Source organism: Littorina saxatilis, linkage group LG11 (assembly GCF_037325665.1).
Source record: "Littorina saxatilis isolate snail1 linkage group LG11, US_GU_Lsax_2.0, whole genome shotgun sequence".
Classification (NCBI taxonomy): Eukaryota; Metazoa; Mollusca; class Gastropoda; order Littorinimorpha; family Littorinidae; genus Littorina; species Littorina saxatilis.
Window position 1 is genome coordinate 27,697,728 of NC_090255.1, and position 20,000 is coordinate 27,717,727.

At 37.4% G+C, this 20,000-nt stretch overlaps 1 protein-coding gene across 1 annotated transcript in view; it reads right to left on the reverse strand.

The window, feature by feature from the left end:
* The window catches only part of LOC138980870 (neuropeptide-like protein 31), a 20,291-nt gene extending 3,345 nt beyond the window's left edge, over positions 1-16,946 (reverse strand). Inside the window, exon 1 of the mRNA XM_070353743.1 lies at positions 16,927-16,946. The gene's annotated coding sequence lies outside the window, so the exon portion shown is untranslated. The remainder of the gene's footprint in view (positions 1-16,926) is intronic.
* Positions 16,947-20,000: the final 3,054 nt, after the last annotated feature.

Consider the following 20,000-nt stretch of genomic DNA (forward strand, 5'->3'; position numbering starts at 1 on the left):
TTTTCTCCCCCCTTTCCTAACCTAGGTGGTGGGTTCAAGTACTAGTCTTTCGGATGGGACGAAAAACCGGGTGCATTTGAATTTCACGCATTTGAAAATTGTTTTCGTCTTCCCGCATTTGATTTTCCCGCATTTGGTGGTTTGAATTTCACGCATGTGAGCTTTTGAAAGTCACGCATGTGAGCTTTTGAAAATCACGCATGTAGTGTATGCGTTGGGGTGTGTGTATATGAGATAGAGTTGCTCGTGACCGATGATGAGTCTCAATTCACCTTGAAATGAGTTGAAACATTTAAGTTTTCTATTAGATGAGATGGTAAATTCTTCAAGAGGTGAATGAGGAATCGTTCTGACACATGTCTTCAATTCTTTCACATACTCAAGCAATTTTTACAGTAAAACAAATATACACATGTACCTCTTCACACTCACACACACACACACACACACACACACACACACACACACACACACACACACACACACACACACACACACACACACACACATACACACACACACACACACACACATGCACACACATCAAGGAGAGGAAAAATAAAAACTGAATTGTGATTTGTGAGTTGTGAGCGAACCGTCGTGACGTATAAACTCCCACGGATTTCCCATGTTGGTTGTTGGTATTCGTGTCTTGCTGAATTGTGATTTGTATTCACGTGTCTATACACGGGACTCACTCACGAACACACCGATGCAGGGGGGATACGTGCATGCGTGTGCATGCGTGTGCGTGAAATTCAAATGACAAGTAAGGAGAGATTTTAACTGGAAACCTGCGTGAAATTCATGTGTTAAGAAATGCGAGAAATTCATAGTGTGAAATTCAAAAGTGCGTGAAATTCAGTTGCACCGGAAAAACCGAGGTCCCTTCGTGTACACTACATTGGGGTGTTCACGTTAAAGATCCCACGATTGACAAAAGGGTCTTTCCTGGCAAAATTGTATAGGCATAGATAAAAAAAATGTCCACCAAAATACCCGTGTGACTTGGAATAATAGGCCGTGAAAAGTAGGATATGCGCCGAAATGGCTGAGAGAAAGGGAGAATGTACGTTCTGGCTCACCGATTCCGACAGACCCTAAATATTAACGCAAAATAGGCTTCTGGACTAAACTTTTACTAAAATGAAACATGCGACAAAATCAGAAAAATACTGCATAAATCCATACAAAAAAAATACAGTAAAGTAAGGTTGTTTTGAACCAATCCCGGGTCTGTCGGAATCAGTAACCCAGAACGTACATTCTCCCTTTCTCTTATACAACCACGGAAATTACGAGCCGTTGCAGGTGTTCAAGCTAAATAATCGTCTCGTATCGAAAACAAAAGCAGACGACAAATTTAGTCAGTTGGAGTTGTCTCCCGTACTCCTGTAGCATGCACTATTCAGTTTAGATCAGCGCTGCATCTCAGACTCTGTGGCTGCACCAGACGGTTCGGGAATTCCCAACAAAAGAAAAGATCATACGGCACTGACAACTTCAGTGTCAGCTGAACACGAGAGCGTTCGGTCTTTTAGAAGATTTGTATCTTGAAATGAAAATTAACGAATATCGCGCTGTCTGAAGGAATGGAGTACATATCGGACAATGACCACGCTCAGGCTAAAACGATAGGACATCTGACCGACATGCGACAATGTGAATCGGACATTTGGGGATTTTCATCGTTATATGTCCGACGCCTAACGACATCCCTGCCTACATTATTCTGATTGATCACAACCAAACCTACTATCATTGGACACATCCAAATGCAAGCGTCTGTTCTTGAAAATTTCCCACTGATCTAAAAATAAAACCAGTGCAATTTCCTCTGTCGCGCTTTGCCACAGAAACTCACGGTTTGGCCTGTATTTCTGATTTGTGCGCAAAAGCTTTCTTTCTTTTTTCTTTTTTTTAACATAACAATGTTTAATGTCACTGTATGTTTAAAAGACCATGGTCATATTTGTAAAAAAAATGTTAAATTAGAAAATAAATAACATTTTGTTTTATGATTTTTCCTACACCTGTGCTGAAAATAAGACATAAAAATGTTGGTATATAAGTCGCTCAAATACAAGAAGGAATGAATGGCTCGGTTTGAGTTTGTTGCAGTTGACCCTGCACAATACGATCTATGATGTTTTTGGTAACAATTTTGCCGTCTCCCCTAGGGTGACGTATTTCACAACTTCCTGTGTTACACAAACTCAGTGATGACCAATTTTGCCTGTACCAGAAACAAGCCAGCTCCGAAATTCTCAAGAATTCTAGGATTCTAAAAATAGTACCGTTCACGCGTGAACGGTAGGTCTTGCTGGTAAACCGGCGGCTTGGGTCACTCTGTTCCAACGCTTCGCTTCACAACGCTTCAATATTTAGGCTGCCTTTTCAGGCGGCCACCGAGTGCACTTTATGCAAATGACTTGTGTAATATTGTTCCACCACGATTGGTTCTGGTGTATCACGTGGTTCATGAATATTAAAACTTGTTTATTGAATCAAGCTTTGACAAGTGTACTTGGTGGCTGCTTTGAAACTCAACAAAGCCTACTCCCCTTTCACAAACACTTCCCCGTCATAGCGGGTTTTCCCGATTGACAAAAATTCTTATTACACACTCAGACTATTTGAAGCCGCGTTTGTTCTCCAGTGGCCAATTGCATAAGAATATTCTGGTGATGAATAAACGCGCTTTGTGTCATTAGCATCTAAAGATTTCTTGTTTACAATAGTTGTGTTGATCTGATGAAGCGCGGAACTGATCTTAGGGTTGTCATGGTGAAACACTCGCTTCTGAAACAGTGCTTCCTTGTAGTTATCATGCGATATGCTCGACTTTACAACCTGTTTGCTTACACCCTTTGCTTTTTTAACCACCCCTTTCTCACTTGCAACACTGTACATCTTTGCACGCAATCCAACATACTCCTTAATTATCTTCCCATTCATTTCATCTTTCATCTTTCCAATAACCTTCTTGTTAACATTTGAGTGCAATGGTGATTCTTTAGGGTAGTCGCAAGTGTCATAAAAAGAATCTTTTCCTTTTACTGCAGGACTTTCAGCTTCTAGATCTTTGTAAATGTCATCCGCTGGAATGTCAAGTAAGAATGAATCTGTGTCTGTGTAAAGTACTCTCGATTTGGGATATCTTGGTTTCAAATAATCATACAAAAACTCAAGCATCAACAGTTTTGACAACTCTAGCACAGTAAAGCCTATGAATACTGGTTTGTCAAGCTTGACTACAAGTTTTTTCATTAAGATACCATACAGCTGTTCATGAAAGTATTTAAAGTCTTGATACTGTGGTTTGGATGTCAGCTTGATGGCCTCATTTTCTCTTGTAACAAGTCTAACATCCTTTCTCTTGTGTGGGTTTTCCATTGTCTTACCAAAGCAACTGTTGTTCATCAGTTTAAAAAAGTCTTTCTCTGATGCATCAGCGGCTTTGGTTCTCAGTTCTGTGTTTTTCATGATGTAAGGTTTCATAAACTGTTCTTGATCAAATAAAATTATACGATGAACAGCCTTCAAAATTAATCCATGTCTAATGTAAAACTGTAACAGTCTGTAGTGACACACATACTTCTTTTTGTGAAACAGATTGGGCACCAGCTTTGGAGGTTCTCTTGGGTTTACTTTTAACCTCTCAGCCGCTAAAGGATAATCATTATGTAGATCATGAAGTGATAGTGGATAGTCTAAGTCAACTTCTAGTATCCATCCCTTTCGACTGTCTGGGCCTGCTTTTAATATTGTCAGCACAACACATTGTGAAAATGGTCCTGAATAGATCTTAAAGTTCCGAAGTGGAAGCGTCTGACACATTGCCCAACCATACAAATTGTTTGCATCTAGATACATGATGTAATTAGAAGGTTTCATAGGATCAAAGTCGTCCAAGTATTTGTTGTTGGCTTTGCAGTAATTGTGTGAAGCCATACTGATTCCTCCACGTAGTCCATTTTCAATCATCTGAAGTGTAGGTAGATCTGATAGCAAGTCAATCTTTACTCCTGTAAATCTAAGAAATGCATCCCAGCTCATGCCTGGTGCAGATATGTAATGTGAAGGATCTAGATTGTAGTGCTTCATACATGTTCTTCTGTAATTCTCAAATATATCTGCAAGTAAACAAACATCGGCCAACAAATATTGATCATGATAATCACCCATTGTATTACATCCTAATTTATTCCATGCAGTCTTAGCGTGTTCATAGTCTTCGTCACTTATACCTTTACCCTTCAGCCGTGAGAAGTAAGCATCCTTTGGTGGTAACTCATCTTCATCAAACCTCTCCCACGAATCCATGTATTCATATGGATAGACTCCCTTTCTAACTAAGTCACTGTCAAAGTACTTACATGTGATTGGGAAAGCAGTTAGTGACGAAGATAAAGACTCAAGTGTTCCCATCAGATGTTGAGCAGAATCGTAGAAGTGTAAACTATTCAGAGTAAAGGCCATGTACTTTTCTGAAGACTGCGCAATGCATCTTGCTTTGTATTCATCAGTTACTGCCTGCATGATCAGATGTGAATCATAACCGCGCAAGTTATGGAAGAAGATTGGAAGCTTCCAAGTCTTAGGATCAAACTTTAATTGTAGATTACATTTGCTGTGTGCTGCTCCTCGGAACTGCCCACTTACATGATCATGATCTCTTACTATTGGATTGTCTGGGTTTGGTGTTAGACTTTGTTCGCATATCCAACACTGTGTGGTAGAGTTAAACTGTTCTTGGTCTTCAGGTTTCATAACAATGTCTGAAAGATTCAGTTGTTTGGAGCAGTCATTTCGCACTTGGTTCATTTGCTGTAAGAAGTTCTTTGCTGCATTAGGTCCTCTGTACAATTGCGGTTTAGAATGTTTACCATCTGAACTAACAACAATAAATGCATATGAACAGACTTGATGATTACTTAGAGTTACTGTTTTAGGTAGGTCTTTTGGTAAAGGTCCTTCATATGGCACAATGATAGATTCAAAGTCAGCATAAACAACATAAGGACTTTTCTGTAGTTTGCATACATTCTTAAAATACACTTTGCTGTCTGGCGGTGGTGTTGTTAACTTCACAACCGCATCATCAACGCTCTTACAATGTTGCTTGTGTATAAGTGCTGCATGAATTGATGGAATACGCAAGAGACATCGCCTACAAAAGTCTTGTTTACTATTGTGATTGCTTGTGCTCGCCATCAGTCTACTCATTGTACGAATCAAAGTGTAATGATATTTTACACCATCAGTCATTAGTAACATGTCAACATGGTTAGTATCACAATCACCAATCGTTGGTGAGTTCTTTGATATTCTGACTGGTTTCAGTTCATCTTCCTCATCCCACGTGTAAACATTTACGGTGATGGGTTTGTTTTGCTGTTCAAATTTGTCAATGCTTGTAATGCTGACAGGAAATTCAATACCAGTAAAGTTTAGTTTATTTCTGTATGCATGATAGTTAGACACTCTTTCTGCATTTTTCTTTACACTGTACAGTCTTGCCAGAACACACCACATAAAACATTTGTCATCATCATTCTTTATGTTCAGCACAGCACGTTTTTTGACAAGAGCAGGAGGTAAAGGTATGTAACTTCTACCTCTGATGGGGGCAAATTTACTTAGCTTCAATTCTATTTTTAGAATTTCACCTTCTGACCATCCGGATCCTTTCATCTTTGCATCCTCTGCAGCTTGCTCAAACCGTTTCATCATTTCATCTGCCCAGTTTCCATTCAATTCTGCCATAGAATTAAGTGCTAGTTGTCTGGTTGAAACATGAACTTCTAGCACCTCATCACTGACTGTTTTGTATTTTATTAAACTGACTATCTGCACTTTTACTGGAGGTTCAATCAACAAATTGTTTGGAATTTGTTCAATGGCGTCTTGCACACTGGACTGCACATTTTGAGGATCCGTTACTTGTAATTCAACGGTGTCAAATACTGTCGATAAAGATTCTAATACAGAGTCTTCCATCGCTGTGAGTTTGATTTTATAACTCAAAATAAAAATATAAATTAAAAAAATGAAGTTGCTTAGAATTCTTTCTCAGAGCTTCCATTTTTGTTAACACTATAAAATCTGAAATAAAAAATCATTTAACATTTGTACCACGTGGAACTAATTGTAATTCCTCTTTTACAAAGGCTCTTTGCGGTGCTGGTTCTCTCAAGTAATATATAGGTGGATTTGTCTCTACTACTCTCTTGATTTCATGAATGTCAATACTCCAGATTGGATCCGTTGCACGCTTCCTGCTGTCACCCTCAGCTTCACCGGGTGCATATAAATATCTGACTTTCTGATTGAAAGGTAGTAATGCCACTGGTGTTGTTGACTTTGGAGCAACAGGTATTGTTTTCTGTTTGATTGCATCAACTGGTCTTAACCCTGTAGCTTTAAATACCTCCAGATTCATTGCTCTAAGTACTGATGGTAATCTTTTGACCCATTCAGTGTTACGCAATTTACTTTCTGTGTCCAAAAATTCCTGATGGTACTGATATGAAAACAGTTTTTCTGCCAACTGTTTGTTAAAGCTCTCAACAATAGCCTGTGACCTGTGGTTTCCTGGAATACCTCTCTTCACTGTAACATGATGTTTTAACAGAAGCTGGTTGACAGCTCCTTTAAACTCCTTACCATCATCGCACTGAATCATTCTGGGATACTTTAGTGGTCCACGTCTGTAAATTTCTTGCAGGGCAACAGCTGTAGCTATAGCACTTTTCTCTGTCAACGGTTCAGCATCTTTGTATCTTGTTGCAACATCAACTACAGTCAGTGCATACTTATATTTCTTCCTTCTGACTGTGTCATGCGGTAAATACAGCAGGTCTATTTGATGAGTGTCATTCGGTTTAATGTTAACAAAGTGTGGTCGTGTAATTTTTCTTGGTGCAGGTAAATAGATCTGCCAAACTGCCTGCTTTGACAACCATTTCTTTGCTGTATCTTGAGAAACACCTGCTGCGTCACTGAGCTTGTCAATAGCAGTTCTTCCTTTCCAGTATCCTTTTGGGGAATAATATATTTTAGATAACAAAGCATCACTCATGGTTTTTTAAATGACAGAATATTAAGATTTGACAGCACGCGCAATAAAGTAAACAACAGCCATACCAATAACAATGAAAACAATCTCGCCCACCTTCTGCTCTTCTGAAGGCTGATAAAAGTCACCCAGTTTTGGAGGAGCACTTGTCTTCATTTTCTTTCCAGTTACAAGATAGTATTCTTGAATGGCTGCATCAACATTGGCAAAGGTTTTGTTTGCATGTCCTTGCTGCCTGAGTTTATCATTCATAAAGTCTAACTGCGCAATTCGTTTCTTCTCGTATTCATCCTGTGCTTTCGCCAGTTGTTCCATGGCTTTGTTGTGCCTTTCCCTCTCTTCACCATTTTGCAGTTTAGAAAACAAATAGTTGCTGCCAGAAAATGCAAGCGCATTTACAATCGCACCTCCCACCATCATAACCAAGCTAGCCATTTTATTGTCTTACATGTTTATATTTTCTGGAATAATTCCTTGCTTCACCAGGAAGTCTTTTGTTGCAAAGGAAGCTGTCACAACACCAATTAGTTTAGCACCGTCTTCGAAGTCTAACTTTCCCAAGTCGGCTGGTTTCATTCTGAGGAGACTTTTACCCAGCATTGTGTAACCTACACTCAAGCCTCCAATCACTGCAGCGTGATAAACTAGATTAACTATTGTCTTTTCAGAACTCATTTTTATGTTATCAAAATTAAAATATTAAAATTATTCCATATGAAATGAATCCACTGCAGGTACTACTGTGGGCTTTGTTATTGTTTGTACTGCTTTGTTTGTTGGTTTTGGTGTTTCTGATTTTGGTGTTTCTGATTTTGGTGTTTCTGACACTTTATATTTGCCTTGCCAAAGTTTGTAAAGCAAGTATCCACCTCCTCCAACAACAGCTGCTACAGCTACTTTTCTGTATGATAGAAATGAAGATTTTAATTCTTGATCAGTTTGTGTGACCTTAGTCACTTCAGGAATGTTTGGTGTCTGCTCAACCTCAGACATAATGTTCTGCTTTGCCTTTTGATTTAACTTTTTTTGTCTGTTCCATTCGGCTAGTTTTTTTCCTGCTTCTACTCTACCAGGTTTCTTTGTCACTGTGTTCACTTCTGGTATTTTCGTCTGCTCCACTGTCTGCTTCAACTGATCCATCATCTTTTTTATTCTGAAAATTAATGTGTTTGAAAGTAATTAATCCAGCAACAAATGGTACTAATAAAGCACCAAATCGATAATACAGGCCACAGGCAAGAGATTCGAGGGACTTGGAAACAACAGGGTCATGAGTTAGATCATGTGTTAAGTCTTCCTCCGAGTCGAGAGGTGTAAAATGTCCAAAAATCTTTGTGTACAAACCTATAACAGTCTGTCCAATACTTCTAACCATCTTAGAACCAAGCACTGATTCATACCGTCCATGATACTTTTCTATATCTTCTGAGGAAAGATGTTGTACTTCTTCCACAGTTAACTGCTGCCCAAGGTAGTGTTTTGTTTTTCCACAAACAGCAAGTGAATACAATCTTTCTTTTTTATCAGGTATAGTCCTACTGTCACAGATTTCAATATCTGTAGCAGTCTGCATCAGCAATTCATCACAGTTCATTTTATTTTGATGCAGAATAAAATAAAAATCTAGTAATTAAACTTGAGTAAGAACTTGGGTAGGAACTTAACAAGAACTTAGGTAGGAACTTAAGTAAGAACTTAGGTAGGAACTTAACAAGAACTTGAGTAAGAACTTGGGTAAGAACTTGAGTAAGAACTTGTGTAAGAACTTGACAAGAACTTGAGTAAGAACTTGACAAGAACTTGAGTAAGAACTTGACAAGAACTTAGCAAGGATTTCTACAAACATACATACTGAACTGGTTGATCAGTTTTTAAAACCAGTTTCGAGTGCTTAGAAGATTTCAGATTATTCTTTATTCTTTCTCTCTCCTGTTTGTTTTCAATGACATCATTTTCTCGAAGGCACTCTTCAAAACTGTCACGGTCCTTTGAATAGAACAATGTTATTGTTTTGAGTTGCTCTCTAAAGTCTTTCAGAACTGCATTGTATTTTTGTGTTAATATCCAAACTGATATTAATGCATGTCGTCCACTAAGCTTTGCTAGTGCACTTTTCTTTCTAACAATGTCACGTTCTGCTGCACAGTCATCAATAATAAACAGTGTTGGTGTGTTCTGAAAAAGATCGAAATAATGCTCCAAGCAAACATTTAGACGATCAGAAGGATTTACAATAAATATATTTTGATCAGACCATATGAATTTTCTCTCCTTGTATGTTCTGTTATGCTTTATGGTTGGACAGAATATGACTATGTGTTCAAAGTGATTTATGTAAACAGTCTGTAATAAATCCAAAACATATCTTGTTTTGCCGCAACCTGTTGCCCCACAAATCAAAGAACAGTGTGGATCTTTTGGAAGAAAATCTAGATACTTCATTTTAACACGTTCAATAAACAATATCCTGTAATCTGCTTTCAGAGATGTTTAACTGCGCATCTGACACAACAAACACGTAGATCTTAACTGATTTACTACTACTCCCTACTTCCTTTTCAATTTGTATTGTGATTCCTTCTGATCCGTTTTCAATTCGCCTTCCACTTCCATGCAGTTTGTTGTCGTCAGTTGTTCTGAGATCCAGCCATAACGCATATTTATTTGTCAAGAAATCTTCTACGCCAACACCGTGTAAATGTAGATCTTTAGCCACAAGATCAGATGTTGGGTCTTTCAATCTTCCTCCAGTAAAGTACTTTCTTGCTTCATCATAGTGTTGGTATGGCAGCATGCCAGATGCAAATATTTGGTTTGGCTGCCCTTCAATTGTGCAATATACTCTATTGATTAGTGGATTGTAAAACTTTTCTATTTGCCTTTCATATGAATCTTTTGGTTCCTCAAACAACATAAGTATTCCCTTCATTGACCTAGCTGGTGTATTCAAGTTAATGTTCCAGATTGGATCAGCCTGGCTTTTTGAAAGTGTACTGTGATTCAACACTCTTTCATAATAGATAGGCAGCTTAGAACTGTACTGATTTTCTATAAGTCTAGCCAGTTCAGGATGGTTTACAACATCAAACTCTAAAGAAATTCCAGACACCTTATACTTTGCTTCCGGGTCTTGTGAAAGCATAACACGATCATAACTATTGAAAGTCAGGTCGTATGACAGCCTGTCACGCAATGCTCCTTGATAGAAGGGAGGATGTGAATTTATGAGTTCAAAGTCAAGTGGAATACAAAATTTGTTTCCAAAAGCAACATTGACAGCGTTATCTTTTTTGTTGTCAGCTTTATCTCCGGCTCCTATTCTAACTTTTATCCCATTGTCTGACTGAATCCCTTGAAACACTCTGTTTTTCTTTTCATTGTCAGTTAACCAATTATCTGCATAAACTAAAAATACATCTGCATTATTCAATGACATCACTTCCCGCCCTTCCAGTTTGACAGTAATCTTCCTCACAATTGCTCTTCCTACATTATAAGCCAAAGTCCTATTTTCATCTGAGCCAGATTCTAATTCTAATTTGAATGATAGTCTTACAGTGCCTGGTACAATAACATCGTTCTTACCTAGATTAGGAAACCTAACAGTAAGTATTTCATTCTGATCAATAGTAGAAGGATTATTTGTAACTATAACTGTTTGCCTTATTCCTTTTACCCCGAGAGGTTCTTTCAGCCTTCTGTAAGGATCAAGAACAGAACCGAACGATTGTGCCATCTTTTTTTATTTTCAAAATAAAAAATAAGTTACAAATGGCAGAAGGTGGATTTGAAGATTTATTTGAGCCAGCGGACGACATGAGCGAAGCAATCCCTTTGGTTCCCTACCATCATTCACTGCATTATGAGGTGGCACGACATGAACTTCTGGAAGGTAAAGTTAGAGATTTCTACAAAAGTTTAGGAGAAGAACCTGATGTTTTAGATCCAAACCAGTTCAAAATGGAAGCAAATCATTTATATACAACTAACGATAAAGGAGAAAAAGTCCAACTTACATATAAATCTAATCCTGCTAAGTTTCTATCAAAAGTTTCACTAAAACAAAAACTTACTGCTAATCGACTTAGGCAATTAGATATTGTGCCTAGCACACGGTCATCAGCTTCCCATGTTGTTTCCTTACTTCAACAAGCAGAACTAGGACTACCAACTGCAACTCAAATAGAATCTGTTCCATTGCAAGATCTTAATAAACTTGCAGATGAGGCTGATCAACTTATACAAGAGATAGAGACTTCTTTTTCTGAGGAAACTTCACTGAAGACTCCACATGAACTATTACCTATGAGAGAAATAGAAGCCCTTAATCAATCACTACAAACCATCAGAGGTGAAATAGCAAATAATCTGTCAAAACTAGGTCAGCTGGATGAAGATATAAACAAAGAGAAACAAAAACTTGCTGATGCTGATGATTTGAACCTAGAACAAGAAGTAAAAAACAGAATTTCTAAGCGTTTAAAAGATTTGCAGGAGGAGAAAGCCATAAGGTTAGAAGTTCTAAGTAACAATAGAGAACAACTGAGAACACAGGTCAGCAGAATAAAAAATACAATTCAAAGAATCCTTTACGAAGACACAACTCTTGCTGAAAGAATTAGAACGCTTTTCAGAGAGCAGGGAATCACAATAGCTAGTATACTAACTGCGCTAGGATTTGCAATAAGCACATTAGTGTTAACACTCACAGGTGGCACTGTCACACCTCCACCTCCACCTCCACCTTCATCTCCATCTGATCCGGGATGGGTAAAGAAACAACTCAAACACATTGCAGAACTATTAAAGAAACTAGCAGCAAAAGCTTTGGATGCACTTCCAGGAATCATTGGTTCAATTGTTAGCTGGCTGTTATCTTTTGCAGGTAAAGTTGTTGGTTTCATGGCTGAACATCTCTGGACTCTAATAGTTTTAATTGCAGGTGTTCTGCTAACGAGAATAAAGCAAAAGTAAGCCTACACCCACTCCACCAATTACTAGAGCAGTCTTCTGCGATTCATGATCATCACTAATACTAACAGCTTGATCATCCCTAGTGACAGAATGATCTTCACCTGCAGCGTGATCTTCACTTGTCACGCTTTGTTTCTGTTCATTGTGATATGGCTGTAGCATCGTTCTGATTTCTGAATTCAGTTCTTCACCCTTTCCAAGCGGCTGGGTGTCACTAGCAATAATGATTTCATTGTTATAATTTGTTATTGTTCCAATCTGCAGCTGGAGATCAGAAGGTAACATGTAAAGGCCGTTACCAACAGCAAAGTCAACTTTTGATCTTGCATAACGGAGAGAGTCTTGATACCTTTTGATGCTGGAAGGCAGATCAACTGCAGAGTTTATGACATCTTCTAAATTTGATAACAACTGTTTCTGTGCACCAAACCCTGTGCTTGTTCTCATTATGTTTGATCGTGTCTGTGCCTGCGAGCCTAGCAAGCACCACGCATATGTTCGGATAGATTCATTGATCCTTTCAACACCTGATCCAGTGAAACCTTTGCCTGTGTCTAATATAAAAGTAGTCCATGCATTGTGGTGCTGTTGTTCTATTGATCCTAACTGTACCTGCACATTTGAAGAAAAAGATGTATGACCTGGCCAGTAATCAAAATTATACCTCCTGTGGACACCCCATAAATATAGTGTTCCCATGCCATGGTTTTTGTCTTGCTTTTGCCTAAAGTCGGTCTTAAAATCTATATTGAATTCATTGCAGAGACGCTCATACACTTTCATGTTTATCCTATTGTTGAATGGGTTCCAGCTCTTTTCATGCGGCATTGGTGCCTGAAGTTCAGACAAGATTCTCCTGCACTGATAGTAAACGTGAAATGTGTACACACACTTTGTCAGTAAGTTTGAATTATTCATGTGGTCTGCATAGGACACTCCACATCCTGTGGTTGCACAGAATATTGCAAAGTTTAACTGATTCTGATAGAACTGAATTGGGTGAGAGTTCCACATCTTTGGAACACTATCATTTTTGATTGGGGGATTTAGGTAAGAATGGAATGGGTCAGGCACTTTAACGCGAATGGATTCTGTTTCTGTTACAGCAAAGTCCAACTCATGGAAAGAAATAGTCTTTGGATTGTAATATGGTCCAGTTTTGTATTTAACGTCTTTGTTGAATTTATACTGACTCATTTTTGTTGTTGAATAAAAAATGTTTATCACACTAACAAATGTGAAGACTGGTGTGCCAGTTAAACTTGCAACCCCTATCAACAATCAAAATGGAGGAATGAAAGTTGCACTGCATGAAATTATGTACAAGGTTACTTGGTATAATATCAGTAAAAAAAAGAATAACAACTGGGTTAGAATTAATGGTAAAACACATTCTGTAGAAGATGGTTACTATGACTTCTGCACTTTAGAGAAAGAATTGTTTGCTCCAGTAGGTATTACAGCGAGTTTAAATCATGCAAGTCTCATTGCTACTCTTACTATGCCCAAAACTAGAGAAGTAAACAGATCATTTGAGTTTCCAACCAAACTCCTTGATATGCTTGGAATTACAAATATATACAAGGGAACACGTCCCATTGACATGGATGTTAACAGTGTACTGTTTGTTCACATGAGAGAGCTTAACACATCCTATAATCTGTTTAATGATCAGCGTTCTGATCTGCTTAGGATTCTTCCACCGAGTGATGCCTCTTTTTGTAAAATGCACGTGCCAACATTTAAGACACTTCAGTTCAAGGACTTGGAGGAAGGGTGTCATGAATTCCTACACATTGATCTGAAAAATCAAAGTGGACAACCAGTTGATTGTTTGTTTAACATTACATTGGAAATAGTTCCATAAAATATTGAGTATTAAAATGTCGAGTGGACCTACAATAGTTTATCCTGTTGCATGTTCAACTATAGAGTTGAAAGATTTAGCAGACGCTATCGACTTTGAGAGCAATGCTGAAGTTGGTGCAGTGTATGCATTCGAGTTTACAGACACTGGTCATTACAAGAGAAAGGAAATCGACGATGAAAAGAAACCAAGATTCCTCAAACTAGGTCAAATCCGTGATGTTAATGTACCTGATCCAATTGTCGATGACATATACTACATGTGGAAACATCAGAATAAAAAATGGGTACTTAGTCCTGTTATAAAAAAGATTGACTGGGAAATGAAGTTTGAATTTGTGAGTCCATACACTCTTGTTGGAAAAGACGACACATTCCGTAAGTCAATCAATGCTAAACCACTAATTGTTAGCCTTGTTCCTGCGTTTAACAGCAGGGGAGAAGTTGCAGTTAAACCTTTCCATAAGAACAACTATCTCATTCACAGAAAACAAAGTGTTGAAAAGGACGCTGACACCATTGTCGATTTTATACCCAAGCTTCCAATAGGGCAGAATGCAACTATGATATTTGATATAGTTGTCAGGAAAAGGGAAGAAACCACAAACACTGTTCTAATGAGAGGAATAAATCTCAACTGGAGACCATTAAATGTTGAAGAAGTCAGAGTATTTATTGCTGTTCAAAAGGATTCTAACACAATAAAAAAACAGACGTCAAACCAAAATGTTGTTGTTAACGCAGATATAAATAATTTAACAGAAATAAGAAGTATTAATCTTACTTATCTTGATTTGATTGCTTTCTACTATACAGATAAGGTGTTAAGCAATGAACAGCTTCAAAGCTTAGCAGAAACACTGGCCAGTGAGAATTAAGATAAATATTTTATATTTTGCATTAAAAAGATGACTAGCAGTGTGAAGCTTTATCCTAATATTGATGAAAGTGCAGCAGAAAGTCAACAATTCAGACTGGCACACATTAGTAATATACAAAAACAACTAGAAGATGAATTAGAAAAATATTCTCGCGCTAGACGTAAGTACTCAACAACTTACAACAGCCTTTCTAATGCCAGCACTGGTTCTACTATCCTTGCATCAGCTGCAGGTGTAACGGGAACAATTCTGTTAGCTACCGGAGTAGGGACTCCAGTTTCTCTAATCCTAGGTGGTGTCGCAGCAGCAGTTGGTGGTTTATCATTTATAGCATCAGCTATAATGAAAAAAATTGTGAAAAAGCTTGAAAAACACGAATCCATTTCCACTCTTGCATCATCAAAATTGTCTAGCCTAAAACTGTCTATCAGTAAAGCACTTGAAGATTCAAAAGTTTCTGACGAAGAATTCAAACAGATACAAACAGACTTTGATGACTACAAAAGTAAGAAAGCAAGTATTCAAACAAAAACACGAGCTGAATATAACAAGCCACTCGATATAGAAGATCTGAAAAAGCAGTTTTTAAAAAAGGGGATTCAAATAGGACGGGAAGAAAAAGTAAAAATAGAATCACTTGTAAAGAGTTAACTATTCGTTTAGACAGTCACATTGCATGTATCAGATATAATTCTAACAGTGAAAGAACATATGAAGTAAAGTTTGTAAATGAGAGAGCGTATTGAGCTTAAGAATGTTGTATAAGAGAAAGGGAGAATGTACGTTCTGGGTTACTGATTCCGACAGACCCGGCATTGGTTCAAAACAACCTTACTTTACTGTATTTTTTTTGTATGGATTTATGCAGTATTTTTCTGATTTTGTCGCATGTTTCATTTTAGTAAAAGTTTAGTCCAGAAGCCTATTTTGCGTTAATATTTAGGGTCTGTCGGAATCGGTGAGCCAGAACGTACATTCTCCCTTTCTCTGGCTGCGATCTGCTGGTCGATGTGAATGCGTGATGTATTGTGTAAAAAAATTCCATCTTACACGGCATAAATAGATCCCTGCGCCTTGAGTCCGAGTCTGGAGATACGCGCGCGATATAAGACTTCATATAATAACAAGGAATAAGATGAAAGTGTTTTTAAATCGATTTCGGAAATTTAATGTTAATCATAATTTTTCTATTTTTAATTTTCAGAGCTTGTTTTTATTCCGAATATAACATATTTATATGTTTTTGGAATCAGAAAATGATGACAAATACGATAAACGTAATTGTGGATTGTTTTATAAAAAAGTAATTTTAATTACAATTTTTTAGATTTTTAATGACCAAAGTCATTAATTAATTTGTAAGCTTTCAAGCTGAAATGCAATATCAAAGTCCGGCCTTTGTCGAAGATTGCTTTGCCAACATTTCAATCAATTTGATTGAAACATGAGTGTGATGAATTCCATTATTTATTTGTCTGTGATTTTTTCAAAGAAGAAAGAGCTGAGTTGTTACCACCTTACTATTGGAAAAAAACCTAATGCACTTAAATTTAAAAAGTTGTTTGCTACTAAGAAAAAGAAATTGCTAAAGAATATCTTGGTCTTTATAAATAGAATTTGTAACAGTTTTTCAATTTTTTTTTAATTTTTTATTTTTTTATTTACTATATTAGCATATATCATGATTGTATTGATTGTATTTATTGTTCAAAATGCCCCCATGGGTTATGGACTAATAAAACTTGAACTTGAACTTGAACTTGGGTGTGACAGTGCCGCCTCAACTTTTACAAAATGCCGGATATGACGTCATCAAAGACATTTATCGAAAAAATGAAAAATAAATGTAAAAAGAAACAAAAAAGAAGAAAAGTAGGAAAGAAAGAAAAGGAAGCTACTGAAAGAATTGACAATTATTAAATATTTTAAGCAAATCCAAATTTGATCTAAACAATGACATTTGTTAAAAGTAATAACATCCAAACAGAATTATGCTTTGTGGTCACACGATAAACTGTTTTGCGTGAGTTTTTGCAGTACTTGATGAAAACTTGAACAGAGCATACGTTCTCGTTGGTTTTATTACTATCAACGAAGCAAACATTATAGTATGTATATACTTACCAACGCAGTAGGACAGCAAAACGTACTTTTCAGCACAAACCACAAATATTTCGACTATTTATATCCCCTCAAGCATCAGATACCACGCAGTACAAACCAATAACGCGAGACACTATCTGCTGAAGATCATACCTACAAAACAGACGAAGCGTGACAAAATTATGGAAATTAAGATACTGTCAACTGTTTCTCTTTTATCATGACTTCTTCTTTCTGAAAGTCAGGGGTTATATTTACAGTCGGACACGGATCAGTGAAACAAATTGACACTATCTTGAAATAGGTCACACTAATAAACAGACGGTTTATAATTGCGAAAGCTACTGTCAACTGTTCTTATTTATTAGTACTTTTTCTCTCACAAAACACTGTGTTATCTGTTCATTCAGAAACGGGTCTGTCACACGAATTGACTATTTCACAAAGAGCCAAACCAGTCAAACTAACAATCGTGGCGACAGTACTGTAGGCTACGTCAAACTAACTGTTTCTTCTTTACAAGTACTTTTTTTTCAAACTAAGAGAAATCTTTTTCAGTTGATCACGGACACATGATCTTTAGAGCGCTTATTTCAATGTAATGCCGAATTATCGTTTTAGTTTATGCAGGCAGGCAGGGTGTGTCAAAGAACATTTTCAATTTTTATGTAATATTTTAATAGACAATAAAGTGTTGCTACTGTTATTGTTATTGTTCTTTGATCCGTTTACGGAAACATTATGGTTATATCGGTTAGATAAAGTATACTACTTTCTACTGTACAGATCTGGCAGACAATTTTCTGAAAATGCTACCGACGGTACGCATGATAATTAGGGATATGTAGTGCGTCCCGGGACCCGTTCTTGTTCAGGTCTAGTGCGTCATGGGACCCATTCGATGACTTTCTAGTACGCCTTTTTCGGCTTCTATTGCGTAAAGGACGAAGGAACGCACAGTTTGGGGCGCCCTGATGTTTTTTTCTTCTGTATTATAACTTTTTCCTTCAAAATGAGGGTGGGGATATATACAGCTAGTCACGGGTCAGTCACACAAACTGACAATTTGTTTCCAAAGGTAATACCAGTGTAACAGGCAAAGTGCCGAAAGTACAGCAGGCTACGTCAACTGTTTCTTCTTCAGTAGAACTGTGTGTATCTCAAGAACAAGAACAAGAACAAACACAAACACAACAAGAAGAAGAAGAAGAAGAAGAAGAAGTTCCCCGTAACGTCCGCCAAACCAAGTATCATATTGCTTTTAAGGGCACGTTTATAAGCTTTGTTTGTTGTGCTTCATTTACTAATTGATTGTATGCGGCTTTGTTATATGTAATTTTGCTGAATAAAATTGTTGAAACCAAGAAGAAGACAAGTCGCGTAAGGCGAATATACAATATTTAGTCAAGTAGCTGTCGAACTCACAGAATGAAACTGAACGCAATGCCATTTTTCAGCAAGACCGTATACTCGTAGCATCGTCAGTCCACCGCTCATGGCAAAGGCAGTGAAATTGACAAGAAGAGCGGGGTAGTAGTTGCGCTAAGAAGGATAGCACGCTTTTCTGTACCTCTCTTTGTTTTAACTTTCTGAGCGTGTTTTTAATCCAAACATATCATATCTATATGTTTTTGGAATCAGGAACCGACAAGGAATAAGATGAAAGTGTTTTTAAATTGATTTGGACAATTTAATTTTGATAATAATTTTTATATATTTAATTTTCAGAGCTTGTTTTTAATCCGAATATAACATATTTATATGTTTTTGGAATCAGCAAATGATGGAGAATAAGATAAACGTAAATTTGGATCGTTTTATAAATTTTTATTTTTTTTTTACAATTTTCCGATTTTTAATGACCAAAGTCATTAATTAATTTTTAAGACACCAAGCTGAAATGCAATACCGAACCCCGGGCTTCGTCGAAGATTATTTGACCAAAATTTGAACCAATTTGGTTGAAAAATGAGGGCGTGACAGTGCCGCCTCAACTTTCACGAAAAGCCGGATATGACGTCATCAAAGACATTTATCAAAACAATGAAAAAAACGTTCGGGGATTTCATACCCAGGAACTCTCATGTCAAATTTCATAAAGATCGGTCCAGTAGTTTAGTCTGAATCGCTCTACACACACACACAGACACACACACACACACACACACACGCACGCACGCACATACACCACGACCCTCGTTTCGATTCCCCCTCGATGTTAAAATATTTAGTCAAAACTTGACTAAATATAAAAAAGAAGAAGAAGAAGAAGAGGAAGAGAAAGAAGAAGAAGAAGAAGAAGAAGAAGAAGAAGAAGAAGAAGAAGAAGAAGAAGAAGAAGAAGAAGAAGAAGAAGAAGAAGAAGAAGAAGAAGAAGAAGAAGAAGAAGAAGAAGAAGAAGAAGAGGAGGAGGAGGAGAAGGAGGAGGAGGAGGACGACGACGACGACAACAACAACAACAACAACAACAACAACAACAACAGTTATCTGTACAGTCGGCCGCAAATCGTTCACATGAATTGACACTTTCTCCAAAAGGTTTAAAAGGTTTAAAACTGACGGTGCATTGCTAAAGTACAGCAGGCTTTGTCAATCAGCTGCCTCTTCTTTATTAGTATTAATTCTCCTCACAGCAATGACAAAAGGCCATTAGAACTGACACAACTTGGCGAATGTAAAGCCGGCTTGTTTCCTCTTTATATTTAGTCAAGTTTTGACTAAATATTTTAACATCGAGGGGGAATCGAAACGAGGGTCGTGGTGTATGTGCGTGCGTGTGTGTGTGTGTGTGTGTGTGTGTGTGTGTGTGTGTGTGTGTGTGTGTGTAGAGCGATTCAGACTAAACTACTGGACCGATCTTTATGAAATTGAAATTTGACATGAGAGTTCCTGGGTATGAAATCCCCGAATGTTTTTTTCATTTTTTTGATAAATATCTTTGATGACGTCATATCCGGCTTTTCGTGAAAGTTGAGGCGGCACTGTCACGCCCTCATTTTTCAACCAAATTGGTTGAAACTTTGGTCAAGTAATCTTCGACGAAGCCCGGACTTCGGTATTGCATTTCAGCTTGGTGGCTTAAAAATTAATTAATG